The sequence below is a fragment of the Macaca mulatta genome, chromosome 14, assembly GCF_049350105.2.
Source record: "Macaca mulatta isolate MMU2019108-1 chromosome 14, T2T-MMU8v2.0, whole genome shotgun sequence".
NCBI lineage: Eukaryota > Metazoa > Chordata > Mammalia > Primates > Cercopithecidae > Macaca > Macaca mulatta.
This window is the reverse complement of record NC_133419.1, coordinates 52,087,588-52,104,616: the sequence shown is the minus strand read 5'-3', so window position 1 is coordinate 52,104,616 and position 17,029 is coordinate 52,087,588. Positions and strand designations below refer to the sequence as shown.

The 17,029-nt window shown below is 45.9% G+C and overlaps 1 protein-coding gene across 19 annotated transcripts in view; it reads left to right on the top strand.

Annotated features, from left to right (window-relative positions):
• ARNTL (aryl hydrocarbon receptor nuclear translocator like) overlaps positions 1–17,029 on the top strand; it is a 109,374-nt gene that overhangs the window by 48,650 nt on the left and 43,695 nt on the right.

The following is a 17,029-nucleotide window of genomic DNA, read 5'->3' as shown; positions in this document are numbered from 1 at the left end:
AAAAAATTAAATGAAATGACCAGACATAGTGGCTCACTCTTGTAATCCCAGCACTTTGAGAGGCTGAGGTGGGAGGTCACTTGAGGCCACGAATTCAAGGCCAGCCTGGGCAACATAGCGAGACCCCTTCTCTTTTATGAAAAAAAAAAAAAAAAAACTAAGAAAAATAAAATTAAATGAAATAACATGTAATTTCCTAAGTACATAAGTATGTGCTTACTATGTGCCAGACATTGTGCTGTCAGCAAATAAAAGCTCATCGCAGATGCTGTTATCATTATCATCATCATCATCCCAAAGTCACAGACTGAGTCTGTATGTGAGGTCCTGCCTGGCTCCAAAGATTGTTTTTTTCTCCTGTTGCTCCCAAGTTCACCTGTCCCAAACTTTCTGGCCCCTAAGTTTACTTCCTTGTGCTTTTCTCATTGTGCCATTTGTCCCTGTCTGGGCAGTGGGCTCAAGCTAAGGCGCAGCAGTTTTCCAGTCCCTTTGAGCTACTGACCTCTTTTATGTCATTGACTGAACAGTTTCTGGTGGCTGGATCATCTGTGTAAGAACTTGGACAATTTTTTCTGATTGTTACCATCATTGTGTTTACTGTGAAAGGGCTTCCTGTCTAGTTGTTTGTGTCAGCAGCATTGTCTAAATGAAACAGGAGTTGCAACAGAAGGGGTAGTCCTAGTCTTTTGGGGTCACAGATCACTTTGTGAGTCTGAAGAAATTTATAGACCCTCTCAAAAAAAAAAATGCACAAGACAAATACAAGCCCAGCATTTTTCATGAGACGTTTTTCCTGAAGTCCACCCAGAGATCCCAGTTAACAGTTTCTGATCTGGAAGGCTATGTGCTCGTTTGTCACTGTGCTGCTCCTCATTCACAGCCATGGAGGGTGTAATGTTTCTGCAGGATGTTTGTATTTAAGGGTTGTTGGGCAACTTGGCAACGCTATACCTGTTTCATTGATACTATGTGCTGTTTGCATTTATTTCCCATATTTGAGATATGTATTCACACATGAGAACTGGCCTGGCCATTTTGATGAGATGTACCTGCTGATTTGCACATAAACTCAAGCCATTGCCTGCATCTAGAGGATAGACTGCAGAGGCTTTCTTGGCCCAAAACATCAGACTAGTAGGAATTTTATTGTGAGTTATAGACTGAAAAAGGGGATAAACTTAGCTTCAGCAGGGTTTAATCTTCTCAATTCAGGTAAATGTAAATCTCTACTTTTCATTGTAAACATTTTTGAAATTTCAGTCTTTAAAAAATGCTTTTTTTCCCCTTCCAAGTTTCAAGGTATGGGTTTGGGAGAAGGCAGATTACAAACACTTTAACTCCTCGACCTCAGACTTGCTTATGAGCCTCTCTTTGGAACATTTCCAGTGAACCGTGGAGCCAGCAGCCGTAGGCATGATGATCGCTGGTGCCGATGGCCCCTCCACTCCCTGCCTGGCTTTTGAGGCCCTACGGAAAGAAAGGAACCGAATCTTTTCATAAGGAAGGCCCCAGAATCCTTTCTCCTGCTGTAGCTGTGCTGCCAGTGTCCTCTGTAGATGGAAATGGAACTTGGATTTTGGGTGCCAGAACTGAATTCATCACAGATAAGATTAGTTGATATAAAGCTCTTTCTGATGAGCAGTTTTTCCTTCAGAGTTTTTCATTTTTGCTGTTTCTAAATTATACAAAGTAATAGACACTCGTTACAAAGGGAGGATCATAATACTCCATACCTGGTTTTGAATTCCACCTCTATCACTTATTAGATGCAGCCCTGGGCAAAATACGCACCCTCTCTGAGCCTTGATTTTCTCATTGAATGGGAGATCTAATTGTTTTACCTCATAATATTACTGTAGGGATTGAGGGATATTGGTATAAATATGCTTTTCTGAGAGTCTGGTGTGTATTTGTTTTTTTTTTCAGTGAATTAATAATTGAGTACCTACTAAGAACCAGTCACTGTTCTAGTTGATCTGGAACCAGTCGAGCAAAACAGAGAGTGTCTCTGCTCTCATGATGCTCACATTCTAATCAGAGGAGGCGCAAGAACACAAGATCACTTCAGTTATTAAGAAATTAGAACCCAGGGGTAGCATGAGAGTCGTAGGAAGGACCCCTTTGCATCGGATGGCCAGCAGAACCCTCCCTGAGGAGCTCAATGCTTTGTGACCACCCAGGTCCCAAGTTTTCCAGGACTCCTACTTTTAAAAACACTGCCCCTCCAAGTGTATAGGTCTCACTTTTGAGTTTGGAAAATCTGACCACATATTCTCTTGTTCATTAATGGGCTTCCCATTTAGAGAGTGAGTTCCTGGGGCAGGAGCGATGTCACAGGACCTTTTGAAGGTCTCCGGGCCAATGTGGACGACACTTCTCTTGAACACTCACCCAGTTGGGCTGACGCGAAAGCCTCATAGTGGGAGGTGGGGGGTGATTAGTTTCCAGCCAGAGCCCATTTTGCTCCACTGCTGCTTTGAACATTCTGGTTTCTAAGGTGCTGGAAGTAATTTCTCTCAGTGAGAGTGTGGCACACTGTCATCTTCTGATTCTCTGCATGCAGTTCTTCAATGGCTTGTTGAGGCTGTGTGGAAGCACAGAGGCCGGGGCAGTTCCAGCTCACACACTGGCATTTGAACTGCAGAGCAGTAAGCCCTACACCTGACATAACTGCATTGCCTTCTTGGGGTACGGTACAGATTTTTAAATGACCATTTCAGCCTGCTGGGCTGGGCAACGGTGACCCAAACTGATGACTCAGGAAGCCACTAAGCAGAAAGGCAGGCTGCATCTACTCACCTGTCATGTCCATAGTTGACCTACTTTTGTTTGACCTTGATTTGCTCAGTGCAGCTAAAGATGCTGTTGTGAGTGTCCTTCTGCTACCTGATTTAAATAAAGCCCAACATGTGACAGCTCAGGGTCTTAAATGCACACACTACTTAGGCAGATGGACAGATGGGTGAGTGGTTAGCCTTTCACTTACCTCTGAATTGTAATTCTATCACAAGGAAAGGGCTTAATTTCAGGAACACGGAGTAATTATTTGAGACTAGATACAATGCCAAAGCAGCAGGCCTTGATTCCTTGCTACAGGGCAGCTTAATCAGGAAATGGCCTAGATGGCCGCCTTTCAAGTAGGTCCTTGCAGTAGCTTGGCAACAGGCACAGGGTCATAATTGGAAGAATTTGGCTCTGAGTGACTGTGGGTGTTTACAGTGCACTATAGGGCAGGGCTTCTCTTATTTATAGAATATTTTGAGCAACAAGCAGCAGAAGGCTGAAAAGCCACTAAAATCTCGATTTATTTTTAACAAATTCCATTTTTCTCCTCATCCCAGAAGGAGAACTGAGTTATTAAAAAACAGTTAAAAAATACATCATTGCAGAGCATGCCATATCTAATTATGGGGTTGCCAGCATCGGCCTGCAGCCACATTTTAAGGGCTTCGTAAATCAACCATCCATTCAATCTGTGAACTTATATGACTCCTGTTCTCCATTTAGATGTAGAGCGAAATTATTGGCAAGTGGGTGCCGATCAGAAAAAGTTCTTCCTGCCTAATTTAGGAGATGGGAGGGATAAATATAGAATAGTATACTTATGTTCTCAAAAGGAGATAAAATCATTCTTCATTGTCCATTATACTTAGCTGCACAAACATCCATCCCATTGCACTAAATATCCACTTTAGGGTTTTCACACATTGCAGTGGCAGTTCTGTGCTACTCAAAGGCGCAGTATTGTGATATCTTGCTGAGCCTAACCCTGAGTGATTGTTGCTCACATAGTCGTGAAGAGACATAAACCCAGTGCTTTTTTGCCTGTGTTGTCATAGTCTACTAGAGCTACAAGATGGGCCTTCAGAGAGACACTAGTTTTAAGTACATCTCATTGTAGGTGGGGAAGCGGAGGCCTAGGCAAGGGAGTGCCTTGCCTAGGGTCCCATTAAGAGTCATGGCAGAGGTGGGCTGGGGCGGCAGTCTCTGTGCTTCTCTTGGCAGTGCCCTGCTGTGCTCGCTGGAGCTACTGTATTAAACAGATCTTATTTCTACCCTTCGGGGGTTCACAGTCTTAGAAGACACAGACACGAAGATGGCCAATCACCCCATGCATAAGCAGACCAAGTTATGTGTGTATAACAGATTCGTTGAGTGGCGGAGAAAATGAGAGTGGGGAATTTTGGAATCTATTTGGATAGCAAAGCAAAGGTAACATCAGTTGCTTTCTGACCCACTTGGGAAAAGCTTGTAGATGCTATAAAGTTTTCTAATGGAAAAAGGTGCAGTACGTTTGCCACGTGTTAGTGGGAAGGTAAGCATGATGCAGTGGTGGGTGGCAGGAGGCAGTGAAGGTAAGTATTGCAACTTTGGAGGAGCCCTGGGAATGGACTGTTGAGGTGATTTCATAGGAATACCAAAGGGAGCATAGGACTGGGCCACAGGCCAGAGACAGGCAACCCCGAGTTCCCTGGAGTGCTCTGCCCTTTTCTGGGAAAGCAAGTGGGTGGCATGAGTGCTGTGTTCCCAATGCTCTGGCCCCACCCCTGATAGGAGAATAATAACTGGTCATGGTGGGTTTGGGTTTTTTCTGACCCCCTGTATCTTTGAGTAGCGTTCTGGTAGCTAATATCAATGGACTGGTGCCAGCCTGTGTGGTGAACCTGCATCTTTCTTGCCCTGGGCGACATGTCAGGCACAGTGCCTGAGCCAGAGTGGGCTTTGGGGAGTTACTTCTCTTTCTGAGGCTGGGAGGGGCAGAGGGACGAAGGGAAACCTTTGCTAAGGAGGGCAAACTGTGAAAGCCTCTGGAGAAGTCAGCTGTTGGGATGCCAAAGGCCAGGGCTTTTAGAGGATGTGAAGAGGCCAGGCGGGGTTGGTCTGGGCCTAAACTAAGGCTGTAGTGGCCAGCATGGAGAGGAACAAGTGAGGGGGAATGATTATGGGTGAGGAAGATATACTAGGGTTTGGCTACAGACAGACAACCAACCAGAGAGTAAAAGACAGTGACATGCTGGGACATGAACCACCTACTACAGAGAAGGTCAGAGGTGGGGAGGGAGGAATTGGGGCTATGGGCAGATCCAGCAGCTGGGATCCAAAGTTGGAGCCCTTGGGTTATTGAATCCATTCTTTCTGAGAAGAGATGGTTCATCTTCCTGCCTACGGAGTTCCTAGCCGGACTGGACAGTGGTTCTCAAACATGGTGCCAGGTGTTGCCAGATAGGAAACAATTAGTGTGTCCACAGAATGTCCCCAAGGTCACCTACACATATTTGTTTTTCCTAATCTTTTGATACCTACAGCCACTTACCCGCTTTTGAGTTCTCAGAGTTGAGAATATATAAATTAGCAGTAACAACTACACAGGAAATACTTGGAAAATGGCTGATGAACTTTAGTTTGGAAATTTCATTTTTTTCTTGGATCTGGATTATAATTTCAATACAAGCTAGCAATTTTTCTTGTTGATAAAACAGTTTCTAGTTTTAAAATTGTTTCTGTAGTTAATAAAGGTAACACTATTTCATGATGTAGGCGGCCCCAGCTCTGAATGAATTTTCACAAAGCAGATTCCCCTCTTTCTCTCTATTACTTCTTGCTCTTGGACATTTCACTATGTTCCAGCAACTTTTCCTGTGTGTGACTCGGCCAGGAGACTGACTTGGGTAAGATCCAGGTCAAGAGGTTGTGTGGGTGGGTTGGAGACAAGGAGGTGCTGAAGAACACTAAAACCTTTGCCTGAGAGGAGGCTGAGAAGTAGCCTGTGAACTGGAATGACCCCAGGCTTCCTATCACGGTCACAGCCCATGGAGTTGGCAGACTTGATCACTCTATATTGTGTGCCCCCAGATAATAATGGCATTAGTCATCGATACTGTCTTTTTTTTTTTTTTTTTTTTTTGAGAGAGTGAGTCTCAGTCTGTCGCCCAGGCTGGAGTGCAGTGGTGTGATCTCAGCTCATTGCAACCTCCGCCTGCTGGGTTCAAGTGATTCTCCTCCCTCAGTCTCCCGAGTATCTGGGATTACAGGCACATGTCACCACACCCAGCTAATTTTTGGATTTTTAGTAGAGATGGGTTTTCGCCATGTTGGCTAGGCTGGTCTCGAATTCCTGACCTCAGGTGATCCTCCTGCCTTGGCCTCCCAAAGTGCTTGAATACAGGCGTGAGCCACCGCGCCCAGCCAATACTCTTTAAATCGTCCAAAGTAAGAAAATGTTGATAGCTTGTCACAGCCCTGTCATTTTACACATTCCCTGAATTATTGTCGGGCACCAGCGGGTGTTCTAGAAACACTTTTGGTTCTTTGAGCCATTACTGGTCATTCCTGTCCCCACTGCCACCACCAGATGTGGTTCTGAGAGTATTAAGTAAAAGTTTTGAAGGTTGTGTAAAGACTGGTGCAAAGTCCATCCTCCTTCCTTCAGGCTGATCAGCCACACCCTGGCTATCAGCATTTATTTACTTATTTTCTTTTTTTTTTTTTTTTTTTTTTTTTTTTTTTTTTGAGACGGAGTCTCGCTCTGTCGCCCAGGCTGGAGTGCAGTGGCGCGATCTCGGCTCACTGCAAGCTCCGCCTCCCGGGTTCACGCCATTCTCCTGCCTCAGCCTCCCGAGTAGCTGGGACTACAGGCGCCCACAACCGCGCCCGGCTAATTTTTTGTATTTTTAGTAGAGACGGGGTTTCACCGTGGTCTCGATCTCCTGACCTTGTGATCCGCCCGCCTCGGCCTCCCAAAGTGCTGGGATTACAGGCGTGAGCCACCGCGCCCGGCCAATTTACTTATTTTCAAAGTGACAGAATGGTCCAGTGGGCAGGGGCCTAAGGGGTCACTTCCTCTAGCCACCCACCAGTGCAGGAGGATCCCATCTGTGCAGTGGCTGCCTGTGACAGGCAGTCCGCTAGCCCCACTCGGACATCTCCGCACCAGACATCCTGCTCCCGCTTTATGGACATCTTTGGCTCTTAAAAATCCTCCTTTATTCTGACCCCAGATCTGCCTTTTGGCAGTGTTTTCTTAGTGACCTAGTTCTGCTGTTTGTAGCAACACCGAACAAAGGTCCGTAGGCATGGCACAATTCCACTTTAGAAGTTTCAAGGTAGTGCTCATGGACCCACGTCCTTTCCCTCTCTACCCGCTCTATCTCCCTCCACAAGGTTTATGTTCTCCAGTGCCTTCAGCCATTCTTTCTATGGCATGGCAGTCAGTATTAATCCCAGTAAAGGTGACATGTATCCAGAGAGTGCTTGCCATGGGCCAGGCACTGTTCTAAGCTCCGTACATGAATTGTCTTATTTATGACTCAAAATCACCGTGTGAGGTAAGCCCTGTCATCATCCTCGTTTTACCAATGAGGCAACTAAGGAACAAGGGCTCACATCTTGTCCAGAGCCACACAATCAAGCAGCAGAGCAGAGATTTGGGGCTGGGCATTGTGACTCCAGAGCCCATGCTCTTAGTTACGTTGCCAGAATATCTTACAGCCTTTCCTGCATAATGCTAAAAATAAGCCTATGGTGCACTGGACTTGGGCTGGTCCTGCTTTAACTTATTTTGCAAGAAATCATTTGACAGGAGCCTTAGTTGAACCATTTTCTACGAAACCTTCAGAATTTGTTTTGACAGAACAGACTGCAGGGCAGAGGCATCTGCCCTATCCCCAACAAATGGATTCATCCTGTAGCTCTGCCAGGCCCTACAGGGTTCATGAAATGGTGACTTTAGATCGAGGTGACAAATACAGGGCTCTTGATGTTTTCTTTTCCTGAATATGGTGCCTGAGCAATAGGTTTCTTGTTTAAAGTGCTTAGTCATGGTTTTATGGCCAGAAAGTAGGAGAGAGGTACCTAAGAATTGTAAAACTGGGTCACCTCTTCAAGTGCCTAATCCAATATTCAGTCTCAGAGAACAACTCCAGCAGTTATGGGGGTGGAAGGATGTGATGACCACCTACCCTCCAAAACTGGGATATAGGTGCCAAATACACATTCTCCTGAAATGATCCCTGGTGCCTCTAGCCAGGCTCTTCCAGGAGTCTAGAGAAAGATGGCCCATGACTTCATCGAGAGTCTTTGCTTCCCGTGCTCTGGGATGCCTGGGCTTTTCTGGCCAGAGCCATATACTGACAGGACCAGAAGGGCTGAGATGCTGGGATTGAACCATCTTTCTCTTTGTGAGTTGCTTTTCAGATAGCACACATTCCCGTCACTATTTTCCAGAGACTTAAGCAGCAAAGTGAGGGACCCTGGGGCGTCGACTCAGAGACCTGGAGGGGAGCAGCTTGAAGCAATGTAAAAAGCACTGGGTAAAATCTGGTTCTGCCAAAAATAGGGCTATGAGAGTTACTTCACCTCCCTGAAAGGTAATATCTTTATCTGAAAAATGGGGATGATAATAGTACTAACCCAGAAGATTGACAGGAGGATTAGATGAGATTCTGCATGGACATAACAGTGCTTGGCACAATTGTCTAGCAGTGAAGAAAGATAAATATGAGAATAATAACTTCCTTCTTCCTCCGCTATCTATTCCTTCTCTTATTCTAGTCCAGTCTGCCATTGGGTTTTCTCTGTTGTTTTGGGTAAATATCTAACCTCTCTGCCTCTTTTTGTCTGTAGAAATGCTACCGGTTCTGAGTGGGTACGTCGCGCCCCCTATAGGACATCATGGGAATGTGTGTGGGTGATCTGGCTGTCACAGCGACCCAGACGAGGCTTTATTGGGGGAAGAAGGGAAGGCAGGGTGCTAGATATAATGCTTGGGGAACAAAAGATTGCCCAACACCAGCACAGTTGCCTAATGCTCAGTGCATTCATGTAGGCAAAACCCTGCTTAAAATTATCCGAGCCTGGAATCTGACTCCAATTAACACATAAACACAAATAATTTTTGCATGTTTTTAGTATATACTGAATTTTCTAGGAACACAGCTACCAAGTATGTAAGATTTGCCTATTTGTTATGAATAGGTGCAAGCATTTCATATGTCTTTCATGATGTTTTCTGGTGTAGCAGTGCCTCAATACTTGCATATTGATTTACATATTGTCTTAGTTTTTTTTTTTTTTTTTTTTTTTTTTGAGACGGAGTCTTGCTCTGTAGCCCGGGCTGGAGTCCAGTGGCCGGATCTCAGCTCACTGCAAGCTCCGCCTCCCGGGTTTATGCCATTCTCCTGCCTCAGCCTCCGGAGTAGCTGGGACTACAGGCGCCCGCCACCTCGCCCGGCTAGTTTTTTGTATTTTTAGTAGAGACGGGGTTTCACCATGTTAGCCAGGATGGTCTCGATCTCCTGACCTCGTGATCCGCCCGTCTCGGCCTCCCAAAGTGCTGGGATTACAGGCTTGAGCCACCGCGCCCGGCCTGTCTTAGTTTTAACTATATTTCCTTTCTTCTTTGTATTACAGTTAGGGCATTATATTGATTATTTTTGGAATTATAAGTGTTGTAAGGTTATATTGTTTACAGATTTCAAGAGAGCTAAGGACATATTTAAAATATTTTTATTGCGTCTTTGAAAATATGAGAGAGCAAGAGAGAGAGTGTGCACATGCACACACATGCTTACAAATTAGCTAGAAAAATTCTAAGACAGACTTTAAATAAAAAGAAATGGTTTCATATCTCTTAGAAATGTCCTTTTACATAAGGATATGTAGTAGAAGTCCAAATTTTTAACTGCATTCATTGTCAGAGAAATGAGGTGTTTTGATGTTTCCCCTGTCCCTTTTAGAAAATATATAATCCTAAAAGAGCCTGAAACAGTTTCCATTGTCATATTTTTTCATTTTTGCCATCTCTATTTTTTTCACTCCTCCCACCTGTGCATATATATATTTAAGAAGTCCCCATATAGACTTTTAAAGAAAGAAAAGCCAGCCAGGCTCCCCACTCTTTACTAAGTTTGTTTTGATTGTTTTGTGGCCTCTACCTGCACCTCAGTCTGAGTCAGACTGACTCTGGGAGCTGTGGCCAGGTCCAGGGGAAAGTCAAGGAGGTAATGAGGCTTCTCGTGGGGGTAACTTGTAGGCCAAGTTGGGTGGGTGTAGTCAGTCTACCAGAAGCATCTTGCTCAAGCCTGGGCCTCTACCTGCCCTGAAACCTGAGGGCTCTTCAGTTGGACCACAAAGGTCTGACATCCAGGAGGGTCCCCAGGAGAGAGCAACTGTCACTAGGGAACATGCTGCCCAGCACTGACTGTACTGAGCAGCAATGTTGTGCGCCTGTTGGGTTGATGCCATGGATAGCCAGGCGTTCAGAACTGAACACAACACCTAAAAGGCAAACACAAACTGTGAATGTGCCAGTGTCAGATGCTGCCTTGGTGGTCATGTGTGGGCTGGCAGTAAGCTTTTGGTCCCTTAACACTCACTGTGTTGGAAATTTCCCAAGGCTTTCATCTAGGGTAGCTGGTGTGTGATTTCCCTGTCCTTTGTTATTCCTATCTGGAAACTAGTTGAAGTCTTTTCTATGATGTTGATATAGTTACAGAAAATCTGAATACTTACCACTAAGTTTTACAGTTCTGCTTGGTTCAAAAGTAACACAACCTTATAAGAGAAAGTTTGAAACAGGTAGAGAAATTGAAAGATGAAAATCACTACCCATTGTCTCAGCCCACAAAGACAGCTACCATCAGCATTTCTGTTTACTTCCTTTCAGTCCTTTCTGTGTTTATGAAATTTTATTATATAAATAATTCATGTCCAATATAGAAAAAGATGGAAAATTGAGAATTATAATGTTAAAACAAAAATGACCCATCTCACCAGTTGGAGATGTCTTAATATTCTGGTGAATTTTTTCTTGTCTTTTTTCTGTAGACACATAAGAAGATTGGGAAATATTGTGTATATAAGTTTGAATCCTTTTTCACCAATGTATATCAATGTATATCAGTTCACTAAGATTATTAAATGAAATAATCATTTATTAATTAAATAAAAATTTATTAAATGTATATCAATTTTTATCTGTTGATATATGAACAGATACCAGTGCCTGTCTATTAAAAGAGTACTATGTAAGAGATGATATTCTTAAACATAAAATTTAATTTAGACATGAAATTACTTTGTCAAAAGGTATATCAGTTTATATTCAGATATACAGTGTACTGACCTGCCCATTTACCACATCTTCACTAATACTGGTATTATCTTTAAAATAGAATCTTCGCTAATATGAGCAGTGAAAGTGGCATATTATCTATTAAATTTTGACTGTTATGAGATTGAGCATGTTTTTGTATACTTACTGGTCTTTGTGTTTCATCTTTTGTGGTTTCCTATTCATATTCTTTGCTTAGTTTTCCACTGAAGTATTTGCTTTTTTATTGATTTATAGGAAATTTTGTTTTGTTTTGTTTTAACTCAGAAAAGGTAGTATTGCTTCAGTTGTCACAGAGCTTTGGAGCCAGACAGACCTGAGTTTGAATCCTGGCTTTCCTACTTGTGAACTGAGGAATTTCAGGCGATTTATCTGACCCCTCTCAGAATTAATTAGTTCTTCTTTGAGGACTAAACAAAACAACACTGACTAGCATGAAAAAAAAGCCTGGTGTGTGGTTTCTGCCACTAGTTTTTGTGTTGTTATTTTTGTTGTGATTCCTGCACTATTTTCTCAGAAAAATGACCTTGAGCTCTACGACTCATGCCTGTTCAGAACCACAGAAACATGATACTCACTATATCCAAAGCTCAGAAAAATGAAACTGAAATCACTGAAGTTTGTGGGTTTTTTTTTTTTTTTTTTTAATTCTTCTTGCCAAAAGAAGACAAATGAAGGGAAAAAAACAAGCTGATTTCGTTTTCATTAAGAGGAACTTGGGTTATTTCTGGGATCAGGCAGGATACATTCAGACCAACATGTTAGATCTAGGGCTCGGAAGATCCTGAGACTCGTTATAGATTACATCATCTTCCTCCAAGTGCGCTTGCCAGGCAAATGGACAAGTGCATTTTAGAAAGGTTTTCAGTTGTTCACGTTTAAACAAAAAGGATCTCCTGGCTTTTAGTTAACCCATTGAACAGATGTGCCATTCCGCCAGCGCACTGGTTATTCACGTCCTTGGTACTGATTTTTGACATCTTTGCACCGTAGGTGGGGGAGGGATGGGTATGAGCCTGCCCTGCTCTCTTTCTCCTACTTGGGACAGAGCTGTTGCTTTTATTTGCTGAGTCACTGAAGCAACAGAGCATGTGCAGAGTCCCAGCCCGGAGTTGGGCATATCTGGGTTCCAGTCCCTGCTCTGGCCCTTCTCAGCCGTGTGATCTTGGACTAGTTGCCTTACCTCTCTAAGCCTCAGTCATCTTCTACATGATGTCGATGCCTCCCCCAAAAGGTCGTTATGAGGACCGAAGGAGACATGTCGAGGCAGGAACCATCCTAGGCACGTGTTTGATGCTCAGTAAATGGGACGTGGTCAGTGTTCAGAGGGGCGGGGGTGGCCGGTGACTGCTCTATTTCACCTCCACTCACAGCAGCAGGGCCTGTGGTGTCACCTAGACATCTCATAGGCATCCCACACTGAACATGTCCCAAACCAGCAGCTCCTCCCTGGATAGGTGGATGGCGTCCAGGGCCCTCTTCCTACAGCTGTCACATGGGGCATGTACCTGGAAAGTGGCTTTGCCCCCTTGGCTGGGGGCCTTTGTGCAGTTCATGGACTGGGAGTCACCCCCATGTCTAGACCGTCAGGAAACCCATTGGCTATTCCTTTAGAGCATACCAAGAATCAACTTCTCAGAACATACCAAGAGTTGACTTTTTTCACCCCGCCATGGCCACTCAGACTGACTCCTCTTACACCTCACATCCCATTGATCAGCACAGCCCCTGGAAATATGTCTAGAATCCAGCTGCTTCTCATCACCCCCACGCCTAATACTGAGGGCTGAGTCACAGCATCTCTTCCCTGGACTGTTGTAGCTGTCTCCTAACTCAGCTTTCTGCCCTGCCTTTACACACACACACAGGGTGTCTTCTCACCACTGCAGCCAGATGTAAAAACTAAGAGGGATCATGTCACTCCCCATTTTACTCAGAGTCAAAGCCAAGATCCTTGCTGGGGTCTTCAGGCCCCCAGGCCTGGCCCTCTGACTGCACCCCTACCTTCCTCAGCTGTCTCCTCTCCCTAGTCCCCACAAGTCACTGGTCCCCTAGCACTGGGCAGCTCCCTGCGGCCCTGTTCACCAGCTGTCCTCTGCATGGAACACCTCTGTCGCCTCTCACCTCCTCCTGTCCAGCCTCCTTGGGGCCTTCCTGACTGCCTCCCTCCCGTGGTCTGCCTCCTCCCCATCTCTGACTTTCCTCCTGAGCACTCACTGCCACCCAGCACCCGACTGACTTGTTTGGTTTTCTTGCCTTCCTCACCAGGAGGTGTGCCAGATGAGGACAAGGATTTTTGTGTCCCTATCCCCATCCCCAGCACTGCCGTGGAGAACAGTGCCTGGCACTTGGATGCCCTCAGTACATATTTGTTGAGAGATTAATGAGTGGTCGTGGGCCAGCGCACCAACAGTGTCTTCGTTGTTACCAAATTGTCCCGATTTAAAATTTGGCTACTACATGCAGTTTGTGGTGGAAATTTACTCAAATTACCAATTCTTTCACCGAAGAAATTACCTGGTATATGTGGGTTCTCAATAAACTGTGTTGGATTGCCTCAAGGTTTTGGGGCAGTGGTAGCCATCCGAGGCCTCCTTGCCAGTCAGCCAAACCCTGTGCTGGGTGGGACATAACAGATGCCCCCAGCATCCTTAGCTGATGTGTCACCCCAGAATCCGTGGGGCAGCCCACCCCTCAGCAGCAGCTGTCACCCTGCTGGGTTCCCCTTCTCCTCCTGTGGGCTTCGTCTCCCTAGGGAAGTCATTGTCCTTGCTTTCTACATCTTATCTCCCTGAACAACTCCAAAATTCTGTTATTCAGATCCCACTGACCTTTCTCATTGCCCTAGTCCAAGCTTTTCGGAGCTGTCTCTGTTTTATATTAAAACAAAGCAGTTGGACTCTTAAAACTCCATTCACTTTTCAAATTATTTTGAGTCCTCAATGCTTCCTGCTACAAAATGCTGCCCTCTGGAATGCCTTCCAGACCCACCCCCAGGACACCTGTAGCCTTCCCTGCAGCCACTCTCCTCGACTCCTTCCTCGTTCCCAGAGGTCACTGTCCTGGATCTCTCCAGCTTTAAGTTCCTTCATGTCCTCTTGCCACCTCTGCTGTCACCATCTCTGAGTTCCTGCATCCCCAAGATTTCAACCTGAGTTTGCATCTCCTGACATCACTTTTCCCAGCCTTTGCCCTTTTCAGCCAGCACAAGGCCATCCACTTCCATGGCTATAGTGGGCACCACTGAGCATGCTAGGTGTTTTCTTATATTCAACTCATTTGGTCTGTGCAACAATCTAGTGCAGGGAATCCCCCCCTTTTACAGATGAGGCATCTCTAGCTCCTGGAGGTCACCTAACTTTCCTAGGACATGTAACTAGTAAGTGGCAGGGCTGGAATTGGAACCCGAGAGGCCCTGCACTGACCACCATCCTGCCCTACCTCTCCTCAGGCACCCAGAATCCCCTCACTCTATTCTCAAAACCCACTTCTCCTGCCTTTCTGGTACCTGGGGGAGAACCCTCAGCCTCTTCTTCTGCTGCCACTTGCTTCCTCTTCTGTCAAGAAGGTCCCATACCTGGCCGGCCTGCTCTGGAGACATGCCCGCTGCCCGGCCCTGCCAGGAGGCTCTGCTGTTGTGCAGGCTTCCCGCCCCACACATCCCTTCCTGCCTGTCCTGGGGTCCCACCACCCTGCTTTGTAGTTGGCCTTGCTCTTTACTGTGGTAAAAGGTGTAGGCCGTTCCATCTAAGATCCTATAATATTCCCTTTCTCTGCTGTTGAATGTTCTTCCCATTCTCCCCACATTCTCGAAGAAGGCGTGTGGTTTTCTTTGCGTCTCAGCCCGCCCTGAGCTCAGCCCCTGCCGCCTGGCCCTGCCTGTCTTGTTGGCAAACCCTAAGCCCTAGCCAGAAACACAAGCACCTTTCAGGTGCTCCATCCTAACTCCACCCTCCCTCACACCGGCCTCTCTCCCTTTGCCACCAAATAACAGCAGTGCATTCTTTTGTTTCCTTTAGAACAAGATGCAGATGTTTTCCAGAATTTTCTTCAACTTCAGGCAGTAAGTTTGCTGGTGAAAGGAGTGTTCCTCCCCTGAGTCTGTAGAACCAGGCTCTCTCCTCTTATTCTGTAGCAATTAAAGACAAGGACAGGCAGGAAAACAATGAAAAGAAATAGGAGCCAGGTGGATGCGCCTTCACTTAGCTGGTCCTTGAGCATGACTCGTTGATCCTTCTTGCTTCCATCAGGGATTGTACCCTGTGCCCTCTTTGAACGCAGGGGCGTGTTGAGACCAAGGGTTGGGAAGAGAGCTTTGGCCTCACCAGCCTGGTCCCCAGAGTGGAAGCGGCAGGACTGGAGGCGTGTGGCAGACAGAGAGCGCATATTGCCCCCGGCCTTGCCCCCACATGTGGAGTGCTAGGTGCCGGGGTGCAGAGGGGAACAAGGCCTGGACCCTGCCTGGGGAGAGGAAGCACCTGGGAGTTCTCTTTGTGGCTTCAGATCCCATGTCGTCCTCCAGGTAACGCAGACCATCTCTGGGGTCTAGGCTGGGGGAAAACTCTTGCAAAAAATTCCTGGTTCTGGGACAGGCCGTGGGCTAAATGCATAGGGTCTGCATGAGGGGCATAGGACAGTGCCAGGCCAGTGAGCATGCACTAGGCAAAGGAAGTGGCCAGAGACCACTCAGAAGAAAAAGTGGGACATGAACCTCAGAGCCTGGGCTGCTTTCAGAGGAGCCAAGAGGCTGGGAAATACGCTCTTTCTGGTGAGGAAATCAGCAGGGGGCGGGGAGGGTCACACAGGAGGGGACTCTTAATCCTGAATGGCTTTGCAGAGCACGGTTCCCCTTGTGTGCCCCATGGAACCCTTGGCTGTTAGACGTGAGGTGATAAATGGTGTGTGGATGCATACACTTGGGACTCAGACTCCACTGCCCTTAGACCTTCACCCTCCATGGGCCCATCTTTAAAGGTCCAAGAAGCCTTGCAGAAGAAACACCTAACTATTGAACCCAGCATTCCCTATACGTATTTGGCCCCTGATTTTTCCCCCCAGATAACATCATTACAATCCTGTGGGATTAGTGTTCCATGGCAGAACTTTGGGAAGTACTTTTTGAAGAATTTGTAAATCCCTGCACCCTCTGGACTGTGCCCATTTCTTAGTTTGCATGGAGGCTGTGCTGCACAGTGGACGGAGTATGGGCTTTAGATGGGACTGGCCTGTGTTTAAATCTTCCTTCCCATTATACAAAATCACTGATTTCGATCAAGTTACTTACCCTCTCAAACTTAGTTTCCTTATCTGTAAGATAGCGGATGAAACATTAGCTAGTTGTCTTATGAGACTGTTGTGATGGTTAATGGGAAGATAATAATGACACTTACAGAGGGCTTGTTATGCTCCAGACACCATTCTGAGCACTTTATATAGCTCACTTTTCACCACAACTGTGAGGCAGGTAATGTTATCCTTATCCTACAGGTCGGGTCAGAGACCAGTGACACATACAGACTAAATGTTGTGCCCAACATCACACGGCTGGTAAATGTGGGACCTGAGATTTGAACGCTAGGCACTCATACATGATGGGGTCAGGATTTGAAACTTGACCGCCATCTCCCATCAGAGAGCATGCTTTGAATCACTATGTTATAAAGGGTCTAGAGCAGTAAAAGCACTAAGTGGTATCAGTTCCCTTTTCAGATGCTTCATGGAAATGTTAAGGGGATTGATGGTTCCTGGGACTCCAACTCATTCTGCAGTCATTATAATCAGCCCTGTTGAAAGAGTAATCTCCTCGATCTGCTTGCCAACTCAGATGCTCCCATTGTGACCATTTTGTTTGCTCTGCTGCCTCATCCTGGGCCACTTCAATTTGGGCGGCTGCTCAGTGGTCAGGTGGAGTCAGGCCAC